The sequence below is a fragment of the Heterocephalus glaber genome, unplaced genomic scaffold, assembly GCF_053883595.1.
Source record: "Heterocephalus glaber isolate CG9 unplaced genomic scaffold, H.glaber_assembly_v1.0 deba00001582, whole genome shotgun sequence".
NCBI lineage: Eukaryota > Metazoa > Chordata > Mammalia > Rodentia > Bathyergidae > Heterocephalus > Heterocephalus glaber.
In genome coordinates this window covers 58943-75175 of record NW_028258362.1, presented here as the reverse complement: position 1 = coordinate 75175, position 16233 = coordinate 58943, and the positions used below count along the sequence as shown (strand labels likewise).

The following is a 16233-nucleotide window of genomic DNA, read 5'->3' as shown; positions in this document are numbered from 1 at the left end:
ATGGGGCTTTTTAAGAGGTGGCTGAATCTAGAGTGTGTGACTGATTCATGGTGCAATGCTAGGCTCAAGGGTACTAGGATTAAGGAAGGGTGTGAGTGCTACCTGCTCTAAGTGGTCTGGATAAAAGGGACAGAAAGGCTGTTAAAATTCCCTTGTTGTTTTGCTACCTTCGGTCCGCCATGAAATGTTGCCCCTCTGCCACGTGCCATCCTACCTTGGAGCCAGCCGGTTAAGGATTGAAACCTCTACGGACTGTGAGCTAAATAAACCTCTCCCCCTTTAACTTTGGGTGTCGGGTATTTTGTCTCAGCAATGAGAGAAAAGTAACTAAGATAGCTTGAGAGTCTGAAGGTGACAAGTACAGACTTTACCCAGGGTGCCTGGGTGTATGAGCTGTCTTTTTTTTTTTTGGTACCAGGGATCAAACTCAGGTTCGGTGCCACTGAGCTAAATCCCCAGCCCTGAGCTATCTTTTATTCTTTGCAATTTTTTGTAGTTTGGGAACCTTGTCCCAACTCACAGAGAAGGTAAAGAAAAATTATCCAATGGGAGAGTGATATCAATGACCCTGCATTATTCATTTGGGGGGAAAAGGTGGATACCTTGGAGATGAGGATGATGATGACAATGCTAACAGTGATGGGCGCTCTCTCCCCTTGAGTTGTCTGTGATGGACCAGGTCCTGTCCATTGTTTCATACACATTAGCATTCTACTCGGCTCTGCAGCAACCCAGCAAAACACATATAGACTTCATATCACTAATCAATAAACTGTACTCAAAGAATTAAGGTCACTTTTAACTAGGAATGAATGGACAGAAACTTAGACTATCAGACTCCACACACTGAACTCCCCGGTATCACGAAAGGCTTGATCAGGTCTCACTTCCATTTGTGTCTGAAGAGCCTGTCCTGAGGGATTTCTAATATTTCACTTAATTACCCTTCCTTCTTGTAATACAGTTTATGCCCTCACAAAACAACAAAGGTAGTTAATTACTACACTATAAAACTGCATATATCTTAATACCCGTTTCTCAGCAGTTAACACTTGGTGATAGATGCTTTACAATTACTTCATGTGATTCTTACAACTACCCTTGGGGAAGAACATTATTACTGACATATTAGAGAGAATAAAATTGGGACAAACACACGTAGCTTGACTTGCTCTAGGTCACCCAGCTAAAAGGGATTTGACTCTGGACACTGTGACAACATAATCCAGAGCACTTTACTGTTTCAAATTTTAAAATAGAATTTTGAACTCTGCTATGAAAACCTCTTTCCATCTCAGCTCATGCTAAAACTTCAAATCTAACTGGAAGCCTTGAGACATTCTTCCTGGCCAGTTTCATCACAAACGTTTAAAGGATTCTCTTCTCTATCCACACAGAACCAAACTCTCTCCAAAATGCTTTATCCTATTACTTGAGCAATGCTTTCTTATTCAAAAGCAGCAATGACACATTCCCTGTGTACAGCATCAGGTGACAGAACAGTACAGACAGGCCATCCATTGTGTCCTGACACTTTGACAGCAGCAGGAAAAAGCACACCAGGACACACACCCCTTATCACAGATGGAAGGTGAGAGTGGGTACAGGCTGGTGGCTATTTCCTGACAGGCTATGTGGCTAACTGGAGGTGCTGAGTACCTGGACCCCTATTTAAATTGCTTAACTATGCCACCCACTGAAAGGTAAAAGAGGATCCCCATTCAAGCAGAGTGAGTAAGCACAGTGTTCCATTTTGGTTCTGGTTCTGCCTTAGAGAGAGACTGAAACATGAAACCCAAGGTAGGTTCATCTCTTCCTCTACTGGGGAGTAATGAATTCCAACACACACAAAAGGCCTCTTTCCTGATCTTCTAACTGAGACACAGACAAAAGCAAATTAAGTTGGTCATCTGGATAATCCAAAGGGCAGCATTTAAGCCAAGTCACATATCAGGAAGCCTTCAGTCTCTAAGGACTGGGCTGCTTGCTCCTCAGCTGTGGTTTCCTTAAACTGTTTCACTAGAAGTCTAAAGTTTTGTTTGCCTTAAAATTACTTTTTCATAAAGTATCCTTAATTCCCATAGTCTAAAATAAGGTCAAGAATGATGTCTTGGCTAGGTATTAGTAAGAATCCGAGAGTGAACCAAGAGTTTGGCCTTGCCTCCCAGTGGGAGGTGAAAGAGATGAGGAATGCAGAAAGTTCTGACGCCACATGCAGTGCCCTTTCATCTTTGCCCTGATTGGGCTGGGGTTGGTGGTGGAGGAGGAGTACTCCAGTCTAGCAAGCTAGATTGGCGATGCTTAACATCTTCCCACTAGCTTGAATCACCAGTGTGGTACATGTGTGACTATCCCCCTGGGTGGCTTGTACCACTGATGGTAGGAGTGGTACAGTCATGCTTAGAACAGTCATGCATGTACCACCAGTGGTTCAAGCCACCCAGCACCAAGAGACATCCGAATTATGACCCACCATGAATGTGTTAAGCTCTGGTCTTGCCCATAGAAAAATGGGCAGATTATTTCCTAATTGGATGAACAATTTGCTTCTCTAGCTGTTACCTTTGTATTCATTACTTACACTTAAGTCTATGCATACTTCCAGTGGAGTTGGCTGGTAGGCACAGAAAGCTGCAAAGGGCAAGGAAAGCAGCCTTTTGTTGAACAACTTTAGATCTGGCTAAGGCTAGAGCAGGAAACTGGTTTTCTAGACTGGGGAGCCACTGTAGACTGGGGGACCCCACCCTAGTCAGCTCATTCCAACACAGGAAGGGGGGAGTGGAACCTTCTCTGTGCTGCAACAGGGTCTCCGGGGCAGAGAAGAACGGAAACAGTCTGGCTTCTGGAGAGGAACGCTGAGTGTGTCCTGCCCAGACACAATGCACCCTGTGATGCTGTGTGGTCATTCACCTTCAGCCCCATCCAAGTTGTTAGACTGGCACAGAATATGCCTTTTTTTCAGATGGACTGTTGTAACAAGCAGTGCCCTTTCAACTTTATACTCACTGCTCACAAACCACCCCCAGGAAGGGTAACGTAATTACTGTTATCAGAGAGGGAATTTCCAAAACACTCTTTAATAGTACATGTTTGCAATACATGACAGCTCTACTAATTTTTTTATAAAATCAATCAGGGGCCTACTTTACACCATCAAGCAAAGTGTAAGTTTTCACAAGTACTTACATGCTTTGTGTTTAAAGGTATAATTCATGTACTTATTCATTCTTTAATGATTTTTTCAGTACTCTGAGAAGTTACAAAGCCATGTCCGACAAGAGGCTTAATTAGCCTATCCAAGAAACTGAGAGCCCAGCTAAACTTAAAATGAAGACCTAGAAGACATTTCCTGTGTAGTAATGAAACAAACTCTGCCACTGAAATGAAACAAATGGGTCGACAAGACTCACACATCTTCTGATGCCACGCATTCAACACAGGACTCAGCGTTACCCTGTAAACCCAGCTCCAAGTTGAAGCCCAGCCTGGGAAACTTAGTGATGCAGAGACCTTGTTTCAAAATACATTTTTTTAAAAAGGGTTAAGGCAGGGGCCAGGGATTTAGCTCCGTTGTTCCAGCGTCTGCCTCACAAGCACAAGGTCCACAGTTCGATCCCCGGTACCCTCCCCCCCAAAAAAGGGCTAGGGCTACAGCTTTGTGCAAAGACCTTGTATACAATCCCCAGCACTTCAAAGACAGAAAAAAAAAGTCTTTATCAAGAACCAACTTGTTACCCACAATTATCTTTACCTACACTGATTCCTGTCCAAAATTCTAGGGGTAAGAATCAAACATTTTGTCTCTTCTCTCCAGCAGGTTCCTTTCTTTCTCTCTAACATTCTTAGCAGCTGAGCAGGACTCTACCGGCAGGAGGGGAGGAAAGGAGAAGGCTGGCCACAAACACTCCAGGGCTGGTGGGGCCTGGCACCTCAACTCCCAAAGCTTCACCTCCTCGTTAAACCCTCAATTCCTATTTTCTCTTTTGAAACTTTAGACCAACAATCCCACGATCTCATGAGCTACCTCACCTCTCCTTTAGAACAGGCAAGATAAATAAAGTCCTTTAAGTGACCGAAGCATGGCAGGAGATATATTTGTCAAAGTGGGAAACATGAAGAAACCAGAACTCTAGGGGTAGACCCCTTCCGGGAAAAAAGAAATTTTTCTGCACATTTAACATCTTTCTCAGCTATTTAAAGGCCCTCTCCCCAAATTTTCTCTCTTTCTACGCTCAAACTACACTTGGAAGGGGCCAGGGATTTAGCTCAGTGGCACCGCGCCTGCCTCGAAAGCACAAGGTCCTGAATTCAATCCCTGGTACCAAAAAAAATTACATCGGGAAGACTAAACCTATAGAGGTAACACAAGAACACCACATAAACGCCTCTACTTGAATTTACGTAAGAAATCCTCAAGTGTCTGGCTCTGAACCACTAGAGTAGCCCTACCTGGTGTGAGGAAGGGAAGGACCAGGTCTGACCTATCTCCGCCACGTAGATACCAACTGAGGTGAGGACGGGGAGATGGGAGGGAGGCTCCAATACTGGCATATTGGAATTCTGAGAAAAGGGAGCGAATGAATATATCAAACAAGTCTTGTAAAGTCCCACAGGACAAGGTATAGAGCTCTTAACATGAAGGGTCCAGAATGGGATTTGGGAACCAAAGGGGCCACGAACTGGATGTTAGGGTAGACAGGGAAAGACACTGGCCTCACAGACAGGGAGGAGTAAGTGTGGGAAAGTGAGGCACAGTCACCCAAAACCAGGCCTGAGAAAGCCAGTCCCTGGAGCAGAGGAGCCAGAAGCCCCCGGGCCCTGAGGGTTCGGAAAGTGAGAGCTTCGCCTAAGCCAAACAGTGTCCCCACCACCACCTCCTTACCTCGGGGCTTCTCCCGGCCACTGATGTGGCATGGGAGGTGGCCATGCCTGGTTCCCACGGAAATCTCAGACTCGCAGTCTGGCTCCACTGGCCCCTTGCGCCGGCCCGGCTCGCGGCTGGCACTGGAGCGCACACAACACCTCAGAATGTTCCCCATGGGGCACCACTGCACCTTGGCTCAGTCCCACTTGAGCAGCTCAGCAATGCAGAGCAGACTCTTCTGCGGTTCTTCCACCCACCCTCTGGCCAGCAGGCTGGCCTTACCCTCACCCCCACCCCCCAGCCCCCCAAGCTGACTGGTCTTCTGAGGGGCAGTGATCTGGCTTATTTAAAGGGGCCAGAGATCCCACAAATGCTAAGAGCCAAAGCCACTGCCAGAGATCAAGCCAGACTTCTTTCTCCTTCGGCCACCTCCGACCAAATGACTAGGTCAGCCCTTGCCAACTAGAATGCATCCTGCAACACCTGGTTACCAGCAGCCAATCACGACCAGGGTTCTGTCCGCATGCCCGCCCGCCCAGTTGGCACCCAGGCATTTGATTCAAAATACCCTGGCCCACCTGGGGCTGTCATCTCCCTCACACATAGGGTCGGGATGCCTGTTTCCATTCTTCAGGTGCTGCCTGGAGCTTCTCTGGCTTTTGTAACTCTACAGGTGGTCTGGGTCAACAGGCTTTATAGAAAGCCCCAGTTAATAAGAAGCTGGTTCCATAGGCAATTCAGCTTCTCTGAGTGGTCCAGCTCTCACTTTTCTCAGAGGACATAGCTGCACCCAAACTCTTGACTGTTTCTGTACCTAAATGCTCCTCTACTGTTAGTTTTGGTTTGAAATCCACTTTCTCTACATATTGGCTAAAGGAACAATTCAACAGGAAGAGATAATGATTATAAACATACAGTATATATACCAAACACTGGCACACCCAACCTCATAAAACAAACAAATTGACAAGAAAAGTCAGATAAACACCAATGTAGTTGTAATGGGGGTCCTCAATACCCCACTGTCCCAAATGGATAGATCAACTAGACCAAAAAAAAATCAACAAAAAAGTCAAAGAGTTGAATCAAACCTTCAAACAAATAGACTTAATAGATGTCTACAGGGTATTCCTTCCAAAACCAACAAAATGCACATTCTTCTCAGCAGCACATGGGACTTTCTCCAAAACAGCCCACATGCTAGCCCATAAAGCATGCAGAAATAAATGCAAAAGAATCAAAATTATCCCATCTATATTATCAGATCATAATGAAACTAGAAAGCAATGGCAAAAAACAATAGAAATTATGCACACATATGGAAACTAAATAATGATCTTGAGTGATCAAAGGGTCACAGATGAAATTAATGAAGAAAGTAGTTACTATAATCGAACAATCACGATAGTATGACATATTGGAACCTATGGAACATAATGAAAGCAGTCTGAAGAGGGAAGTGTATAGAGGTGAATTGCCACATCAGGAAAACCGAGTGAACTCAAATAAATGAGCTAATGATGCTCCCCAAGGTCCGAGAAAAGCAATCCAAGCCCAAAGGTAGGAAATTATAAATATCAGAGCAGAAATTACTGAAATTGTGACTAAAAAAATACAAAGCATCCATGAATCAAAGAGTTGGTTCTTTGAAGGATAAAACAAAATACACAAACCCTTAGCCAACCTTATAAAACAAAAGGAAAAAAGACTCAAATCCATGCAACTAGAAATGAAAAGGCTGAAATCACAACAAATCCCACAGAAATCCAGAGGATCATCAGTACCTACTTTGAGAACCTGTACTCATTAATAAGAAGATGGAAAATTCAGAAAAAATGGACATAATCCTAGATTTGTATGAATTGCCAAGATGATATAAAAATTTTAAATAATCCAATATCAGCCAATGAAACTGAAGATATAATTTAAAATCTACCAACAGTGCTCACTTCGGCAGCACATATACTAAAATCTACCCACAAAGAAAAGTCCAGGTCCTGAAAGAGTCACTGCTGAATTCTTCAAGAAATGTAGAGAAGACCTAATGCCGCTACTTCTGAAACTCTTCAATGAAATTGAGAAGGAAGCAATGCTTCCAATTCATTCCTGGAAGCAAGCATTACCTTAATTCCAAAACCAGAGAAGGATTCAACCAAAAAAAAGAGAACTACCGGCCAATCTCCCTAATGACCATAGACACAAAAATCCTTAATAAGATACAGGCAAACAGAATGCTCCAAATCATCAAGAAAATTAGACAACATGACCAAGCAGGATTCATCCCAAAGATGCAGGGATGGTTCAACATGCACAAATCAGTAACTGTAATACCCCATATAAAACACAGCCAAGAAGAAACACCATATGATCATCTCAATAGATGCAGAAAAAGCATTTGACAAAGTCCAACACCCGACAGAAAACTGGAATAGATAGTCTTTATCTCAATCTGATAAAAGCCATCTATGACAAACCAACAGCCAACATCATACTAAATGGACAAAAACTGAAAACTTTCACTCTAAAATCAGGAACAAGACAAGGATGTCCACTGTCACCACTCTTTTTTCTTTTCTTTTCTTTTCTTTTCTTTTTTGTGGTACTGGGGATCAAACTCGGGTCCTTGTGCCTGCAAGGCAGGCAGCAGAGCCACTGAGCTAAATCCCTGGCATGTCACCACTCTTATTCAATATACTTCTGGAAACATTAGCCAGAGCAATTAGAAGAGAAATAAAAGGAATAAAGAAAGGAAAGGAAGAACTTAAACTGTCATTGTTTGCACATGACATGATACTCTACATAGAAGACCCCCAAAACGCCACCAAAAGACTTCTAGATTTAATAACCAAATACAGTAACATAGCTGGATAGAAGGTCAACACTTAAAAATCAATACCATTCCTTACACAAATAACAAACTCACTGAGAGAGAAATTGTGGAAATCACACCTTTCACAATACATCCAGAAAAGTGAAATACATAAGAATCAATCTAACAAAGGAAGTGAAAGACCTTTATATTGAAAACTACAGTACTCTGAAAAAGGAGATCAAAGAGGATAACAGAAAATGGAAAGATATCCCTTGTTTTTGGGTAGGAAGAACCAATACAGTGAAAACAGCCATACTTCCACAATTGTTATACAGATATAATGCAATCCCAATCAAAATACCAATAGCCGGCCAGGGATTTAGCTCAGTGGCACAGCACCTGTCTTGCAAGCACAAGGTCCTGCGTTCGATCCCCAGTACCAAAAGTAAAATAAAATACCAATAGCACATTTCAAAGAATTAGAGGAACAATCCTAAAATGTGCTTGGAACCGGAAGATACCTAGAGTAGCAAAAGCATTTCTGGGCAATTAAGGCAAGGCAGGGGCATCACAATCCCTGACTTGAAATTATACTACAAAGCTACTGTGATTAAAAACAGCATGGTACTGGCCAAAATAGCAGACCAAAGGATCAATGGAACAGATTAGACGATCCAGAAACAACTCCAAACACACTCAGCCACCCTATCTTTGACAAAGGAGTCATACACTTTCACTGGAAGAACACTAACCTCTTTAATAAATGGTGCAGAAAAACTGCCTTTCCACATGCCAAAGATTAAAACTAGACCTGTACCTTTCACCATCACTGAACTAAAATCTAATTGGATCAAACATCTTAATATTAAAATAGAAACACTAAATCTACAGGAAGATAGAGTAGGTAGAACTCTTGAAGACATTGGTGTAGGCAAAAACTTTATGACCAAAACCCTGATTGCACAGGAAATATGACAAAGAATCAACAACCAAGATCTCATATTATTAAAAAGCTTTGGCACAGCAAAAGAAACCACCAACAGCATCAAGAGACAACCCACACTGTGATTAAAAAAAAATTTTGCCAGCTGTTCCTCAAAGGACTAATATCTAGAATGTATAAAGAACTTAAAAAAATCAGACCCCCCTAAATTAAAGACCCAATCCAAAAAAGACCATCTAAAATGAATAGACACTTCTCAGATGAACAAGCAGAAATGGTAAATAAATATATGGAAAAATGCTCAACATCACTGCTCATTCAAGAGATGCAAATTAAAACAACACTGAGATTCCATCTCACTCCAGAAAAAATGGCTGTTATCAAGAAATCAACCAATAACAAATGCTGGTAGAGCTGTGGGGAAAAAGGAACCCTTATCCACTGTTGGTGGGAGTGCAGACTGGTACAACCACTATGGAAATCAGTGTGGAGATCCCTCAAAAAAAGAAAACTAGAGGTTCCATTTAACCACCTAGCCCCCTTCCTGGTATCTTCCTTAAAGAATTAAAAGCATCATACCACAGCGATATATGCACACGTTTATAGCAGAACACTTCGTAATAGCTAAATCTTGGGAACAGCCCACATGCCCATCAACTGATGAGTGGATAAAAAAAGATGTGGGGTTTTTTTATACAATGGGATGATACTGTGCAATAAAGAAGGATGAGCTTGAGACATTTCTAGATAAAAGGATGTATCTTGAAACCATACTCTTCAGTGAAATCCATCAGACACACGTGTTTAAACATTGCATTGTTTCTCTGGCATGAGAAACCAAAACTCTACATAAATGTGTAATAGATATAGGGAAATGGGAAGAAAGTGTTCAAGTGAGAAGAGGAACAAGGGACAGGGAGGAGAAAAGGAAAAAAAGGGACGAGAAAAAAAGAATAGAAAGAAAGAATGGAAACAAAAGCTTTTGTAAATAAGAAGGGGAAGGGCAGGGGATTTAGTTCAGTGGTTCCACGCCTGCCTCACAACTGCAAGAACCAGAGTTTCATCCCTGCTACCATAAAAACAAAAAAAAAAAAAAAAAAATGGGAAGAGGGGAGGAAGGGAGGGGAAAAGAATGGGAAAAAAAGAAGACAGCTATACCATGTACAGGTACAAATTCCCTATGTTGAATGTCATCATTACAAATATCTAAACTGTACCAATCAACTTGTTTTTTGGTACCGGGGATCAAGCTCAGGACCTTGCGCTTTCGAGGCAGGTGGCGGAACCACTGAGCTACATGGCTGGCCCAAGAAAAATTGCTTTAAAAACAAAAACAAACAAATCACAAACACAGCAAATGACCAATACAGAAACAAAGGAACTATAAATCAGCAAAAAATAAAATAAATAAATAACACGATTAACAGAATGACAATAATAAACCCACACATATCCATAATTAACTGGAATGTCAATTTATTAAATCCTTCAATTCTAAGACACACAAAGGCTGGGTGCAAAACAAAACAAAACAAAACAAAACAAAGTGCTGCAACCTTCAAGATAGAAAAGCTTTAAGGGGCCGGGGATTTAGCACAGTGGTTTCGCCGCCTGCTGCACGAGCACAAGGACCCGAGTTTGATCCCCGGTACCAAAAAAAAAAAAAATATATTGCGAAAGCTTTAAGGACACTCAGACATGGGAAGTCAATGGATGGAAGTAGATATTTTATGCAAATAGAAACCAAAAAACAGCAGACCTAGGTATACAGTAAGTCCCCAAATTACAAACATTCAAATCGCAAACTATCGCAGGTGTATTGTGTAAGACTCACTTTGTCAGACTTAGGAATGAATCTGACTTACAAACGTTCTCTGAGAATGAACTTGTTTGTAAGTCAGCAACTTCATCTACTTCTATCCGGCAAAAGGAACTTTAAAGTTTTTTCTGCTCTGAGTCAAATTCACTGGATAATGGTAAATGAGTCAATTTATTAACAAAACATAAAAAATGCAAAGGCATATATACACTCAAGATTGGAGCACCTAAATACATGAAAAAATATTAATAGATCTGAAGAGAGACATAAACAGCAATACAAAAACATTAGCTTTTAATCACCTACTTTTCTTTTTTCGCTACCGGGAATCAAACTCGGGTCCTTGCGCTTGCGCAGCAGGTGGCGAAACCACTAAGCTAAATCCCTGGCCCGAATCCCCTACTTTTAACCACAGATAGAGCATCCTGATAGTAATCAATAAAGACTTGAATTTATACTGCAAAAGATATGTACAGAACATGCCACTGAAAAGTACAAGAGGAAAAGTGCACACAAAGCACTCTTCTGGATGGAGGACATATTAGGTCACAAAACAATTCTTAGTAAATTGGAGAAGACTGAAATCACAGTAAGAATATTTCCTGACTACCGTGGTATTACACAAGAAATCAGTTGTAGGAGAAACACTAAAATGTGCACAAATATGTAGATAGTAAACACCATTCCCTAAGCAGAAAATGGGTCCAAAAAAAGAAATCCCAAAGATATTCAAAAAAACAACTGTTACAGCAAAGTGCCACAGCTCAGCCTTATATCCAAGTGTTACAGCTCTGTGTTACAACCAACCTGAGTTACCTGAAGGTCTCTGGTGGCGAAGAAGTCAAGCGGTGCTCAGAAAGATGGAGGGATTTTTTATTATGCTGGAGGACTCAGAAGAGTTCATACTCTGAAGGCTAAAGCCCTGAACGGTAATGCAAGCAACCTTACATAGACATCTCTGGGGTAGGGGGTGGGCCCACCTACTGGGCGAGCATGCTCATTGAGGCAGATGGGCAGAGTTAACAGAACATTCTGGAAACCTTAGGTATAAGCATCCTGCAGTACAAACAGTTACACTGCTTGAACACAACATCCTATGGAAAACCATCGGGGGGGGGGGGGGCAACAGAAAAAGGCCTGCCCTGTTGTGCATTATTTCTTTATCACAACAACTTAGGACAAACAACAATGGAAACACAACACACCAAGACTCATGGACTACTACAATGTACTACTCAAAAGAAGGAAGTTTATATCAATAAAAGCTTACCATAAGAAACAAGACCTCCAACCACCTACATTTAATATCTCAAAAGAATAGGAAGAGAACAACAAACTAAGCCCAAAGTTAGGAGGAGGAAGGAACTAAAGAATCAGAGAAGAAAATAAATGATACAGACAATAGAAAAATAGGAAAGATCAACAAAGCTGAGTTATTTTGTAAAAGATGAAATTGACAAAACATTCGCTGGGCTAACTAGGAATAAAACAGTTCTGGAATCTCATCAGAAAAGAAAGGTCACATTCCAACTGATACCCCCAAAATACCTAGGATCATAAGAGACTACTGTGCTCAATAAATGCCTGAAAATTGTATAACATGAGCCAGGCACGGTGGCACACACCTGTAATCCCTGCACTGGGAAGGCCGAGGCAGGAGGACTGTCCCGAGTTCAAAGCCAGTTTCAGCTACACAGCGAACTCAAGGTCAGCCTGAACTGCACAGGGAGAGCCTGCTTCAGAAAGAAAAAGAAAGAGAGAAAGACAGAAAGAGAGGAGGAGAGGAGGAGAGGAAGAGAGGAGAGAGAGAGAGAGAGAGAGAGAGAGAGATTGATTTACAACCTGAAAGGAATTGCTAATTCCTGAACATATACAATCTATCAAGGCTCAGCCATGTAGAAACGGGATATCTGAAAGGACCAGTAACCAAGGAGATTGGATCAATAATAAAATCTCTAATCAAAGAAAATCCGGGACATGATGCCTTTTTAGCCTAGTTCCACCCCATATTTAAAGAACAAATACAGTCTTTCTCAAGCTCTTCCAAAATACTGAAGAGGTCACAATATGCCCAAACTGTTTTTGGAGCTCAGTCTTACCCTGATAGCAAAGCCAGACAAGTTCATTACAAAATAAATGTACACGCAAGTATTTCTGAGGAACAGATGCAAAATTCGCCAACAAAATACTAGCCAGTCAATTTCGACACCACAGCAACAAATCAAACGAGCTATCAAATTATGAAAAGAGGGCCGGGGATTTAGCTCAGTGGTTTTGCCACCTGCCGCCCAAGCGCAAGGACCCGAGTTTCATCCCCGGTACCAAAAAAACAAAACCAAACCAAACAGAAACCAAGTTATGAAAAGACAGAAAAACTGAAATACATGTGATTAAGAAAAACAAAGACTCTAACTCCAAGCATGACATTCTTACCCTCCTTACCTGCTGGGCCCCGTTAGTTCTGCCGGTCAAGTTGCAGGAAGGCCTTGAGGGGCATGGTCAGCTGGGCATCCTGGGTGGACGTGCGCAGTGCTAGGCAGCAGGCTCGAACCCTGCAGCGTGGCACCAGATGTCCCAGGTAGGGGCCTCCACAGCTAGGTGTCTGGCGTCCCGGAAGGTGGTGGTCTGGAGTGGTGAAGGCAGTGCGTGAGTCCTCGGGCCCCAAACCACCCACGGACTGGCTCTGAGGACAAAGGCAAGGCTTCAACCTGATGCTCCCGAGGTTTAGCAGGAGAAAAAGATTACACTTCATTATGGTTTGCACACTACAGAAACGCACACAGCCTCCACCCAACACCGGTCCCAAGGGAAAGAAGGTTGTGCAGGCAGAAGAGATCTTAGATGGAGAGGCAGCGGGCGGGGTGGGGATATAAGGACAGGGAGAGGGGGCCGAAGAGGGGACAGGAAGAGACGAAGGGAGGGGTAGGAGAGAAGAGACCCAGGAGAAGACTGGTAGAAGGGGGGGATGGGGGGGCACTGGAGGGGGCGGGGGAGGGGAAGGCCCCACCGGACCAAGGGAGTTGGAGAGTGGAGCAGCGGCAAGGTCCTTGGGGCACAGAGGAGGGTGAAAATAGCCAGGCCTCCGGCCCCAGCCTCTGGAAAACCATCTCTCAGGGCCTCAGCCTGGAGACCGCTCCTTACCTTCATAGCTGGAACGTGGAGGGACGCATCTGGTGGGACCTGCAAAACATTTGACTGCTTGTGCCTGAGCAGGGAAACGTGGGGGGTGGGCAATTTGGCGGAAGGGGCGGGGCCGAGCCCGGTCGCCTGTAACTTGGCCACACCCCCGGCCCACGGGCCCTCTGCAGGTGCAGCCCTTCCACTCCTAAAACCCGGTTCAGTTCAGTTCCCCTCGGTCCCAGGGCCTCGGCCCTGTAGTCTTCCACACTGACTAACCCTCCCCATCCAGTTCTGGTAACTGGACCTTGGGCTGATCAAGGCCAGACTCCAACTGACAGGCCCACTGCCTGCAGGCCGCGCCCTCTCAGCCAATGGCGACACCCACTTTCCGGGGCAGGTGCCTGTGCAGTCATGGGCCTCACACTACTCACACAGCTGACCAGGAGGAAAGCATACAGTCCAGTGTTCCAGCTGCACGGGTAATGGAGCCTGAGGGCCCCAGGCCTCGGGCCTCGGCCCTCCCGCTGGGAGATTTTCCAAGCCCCGCATGGAGTCCCCAAGGGGGCAGAGGACGCCTTGCTGGCTCCCCTGGATTGCCAGCCCATCACCTTCAAGCCTGAGGAGATGAAGAAGGCCGGCAAGCTCCAGCAGGCCACGCCGCAGCACATCCAACAACAGCTGCTGGCCAAGCAAGTGAAGGCCTTCTCTGCCTCGGCTGCCCTTGCCCCCGGCCACCTCTGCCCTGCAGCCCATCCACCTGCGGCATCTCGCCGCGACCTCGGCCATCCTGCAGCACCACCTGGCCGCCACCGCCACCATTGGCATCCACCCCCACGCCCACACACAGCCCCCGGCCCACGTGCACCACATCCCCCAGCCCTACCTGACGCCCAGCTCCCTGTCGCACCTCACTCACTCTATCATCCCCGGCCACCCGGCCACCTTCCTCGCCGGTCACCCCATCCACATCATCCCCGCCTCTGCCATCCACCCCAGGCCCTTCACCTTCCATGCTGTCCTGCACGCTGCCCTCTACCCCACCCTGCCCGCTCCTGGGCCTGCAGTGGCAGCTACCACCGCCCTGCACCTCCACCCTCAGCACCTGCAGCCCCCCCCCCCCCCCGCCAAGCCACAGAAGTCAGGGCGTGGGAGTCTACCGGGATAGGGCAGGCGCCCCGCGGTTCCTCCCTGGGGGTGTGCAGCCAAGAGTGCCAGCCTGGGCACACTGGGCATGCAGGGTCCACTGTCTGGGAGCCAAAGAGTCGAGCTTAGGCTCGCAGGCATGGGCTGGGATTGAGGCTGGCTTTGGGTTTCCTATCAGGGATCTCTTTCTCCTTCTGCTGTCCTCCTCTCCTGTGTCCCTGGGCTAGGGAGCTCCTGTCAGTGCTGCCCACAACTCCAGGTCTTCACCTCCACATACCCCCCTCTTGCATCTATCTTCTATCCTGCGCTCCTCTCCTCTTCCGGCCTCAAGACACTCTCCTTGTCTCTGGGCCCCGAAAGGTCCCACGCCATGCACTCCTGAGTTCCCGATGCCCTGCTGCTCCCACTCCGCAGCCTGTGGGCAGTGTCTTCCCTGTCCTCAGTGACACTTTGCCCAGGTGAGGTGGGAAGGAATTCTGACCTGGAAACAGATGTGACCCAGTCCCTCGCCCAGAAGAGGCCTCCGCGTGGCCCCCGGGGAATCAGCCCGCTGCAGACATGCAGGTCTGTGCACGCCCTACCGAGGTCCTGAGTCACGTGGAAGACAGGCAAGTCGGCCCACATCCTGCCGAGGTCCTGAGTCACAGGGAAATCGCCGAATCAACCGCTGCAGACAGGCAGGTCTGCCCACACATTGCCGAGGTCCCCAGTCGCTCGGAACACACGCCGAATCAGCCCACTGCAGACAGGCAGGTCTGTGCACGCCCTACCGAGGTCCTGAGTCACGCGGAAGACGCCGAATCAGCCCACTGCAAAAAGGCAGGTCTGTGCACACCCTACCGAGGTCCTGAGTCACACGGAAGACTGGCTGGTCTGCCCACATCCTGCCAAGGTCCTGAGTCACACGGAAGACACCGAATCATCCCGCTGCAGACAGGCAGGTTTGTGCACACCCTACCGAAGACACCGAATCACCCCGCTGCAGACAGGCAGGTCTGCCCACACCCTGCCAAGGTCCCCAGTCCTGAGCAACATGCCGAATCAGCCCGCTGCAGACAGACAGGTTTGTGCACGCCCTACCGAGGTCCTGAGTCACGCGGAAGACAGGCAGGGCTGCCCACATCCTGCCGAGGTCCTGAGTCACACAGAAGACTCCAAATCACCCCGCTGCATACAGGCAGGTCTGCCCACACCCTGCCGAGGTCCCCAGTCGTGCGGAATACACGCCGAAATCAGCCCACTGCAGACAGGCAGGTCTGTGCACGCCCTACCGAGGTCCTGAGTCACGAGGAAGACGCCGAATCAGCCCGCTGCAGACAGGCAGGTCTGTGCACGCCCTACCGAGGTCCTGAGTCACGGGGAAGACAGGCAGGTCTGCCCACATCCTGCGGAGGTCCTGAGTCACACGGAAGGCGCCGAATCACCCCGGTGCAGACAGGCAGGTCTGCCCGCACCCTGCCGAGGTCCCCAGTCGCGTGGAACACACGTCAAATCAGGGCACTGCAGACAGGCAGGTCTGTGCACGACCTACC

The 16233-nt window shown here is 46.2% G+C and overlaps 1 protein-coding gene across 3 annotated transcripts in view; it reads right to left on the bottom strand.

Annotated features, from left to right (window-relative positions):
- LOC147823442 (microtubule-associated tumor suppressor 1 homolog) overlaps positions 1–14652 on the bottom strand; it is a 46635-nt gene extending 31983 nt beyond the window's left edge. The window contains exons 1-2 of one of the 3 annotated variants that reach the window (XM_087193231.1): positions 13580–14652; positions 12881–13121 (exon numbers count right to left, since the gene is read on the bottom strand). The gene's annotated coding sequence lies outside the window, so the exon portion shown is untranslated. Of the gene's footprint in view, positions 1–12880; positions 13553–13579 lie in introns of those variants that run through there. The other 2 variants (XM_087193229.1, XM_087193230.1) reach the window with 2 other exon arrangements.
- Between the last annotated feature and the right edge of the window lie 1581 nt (positions 14653–16233).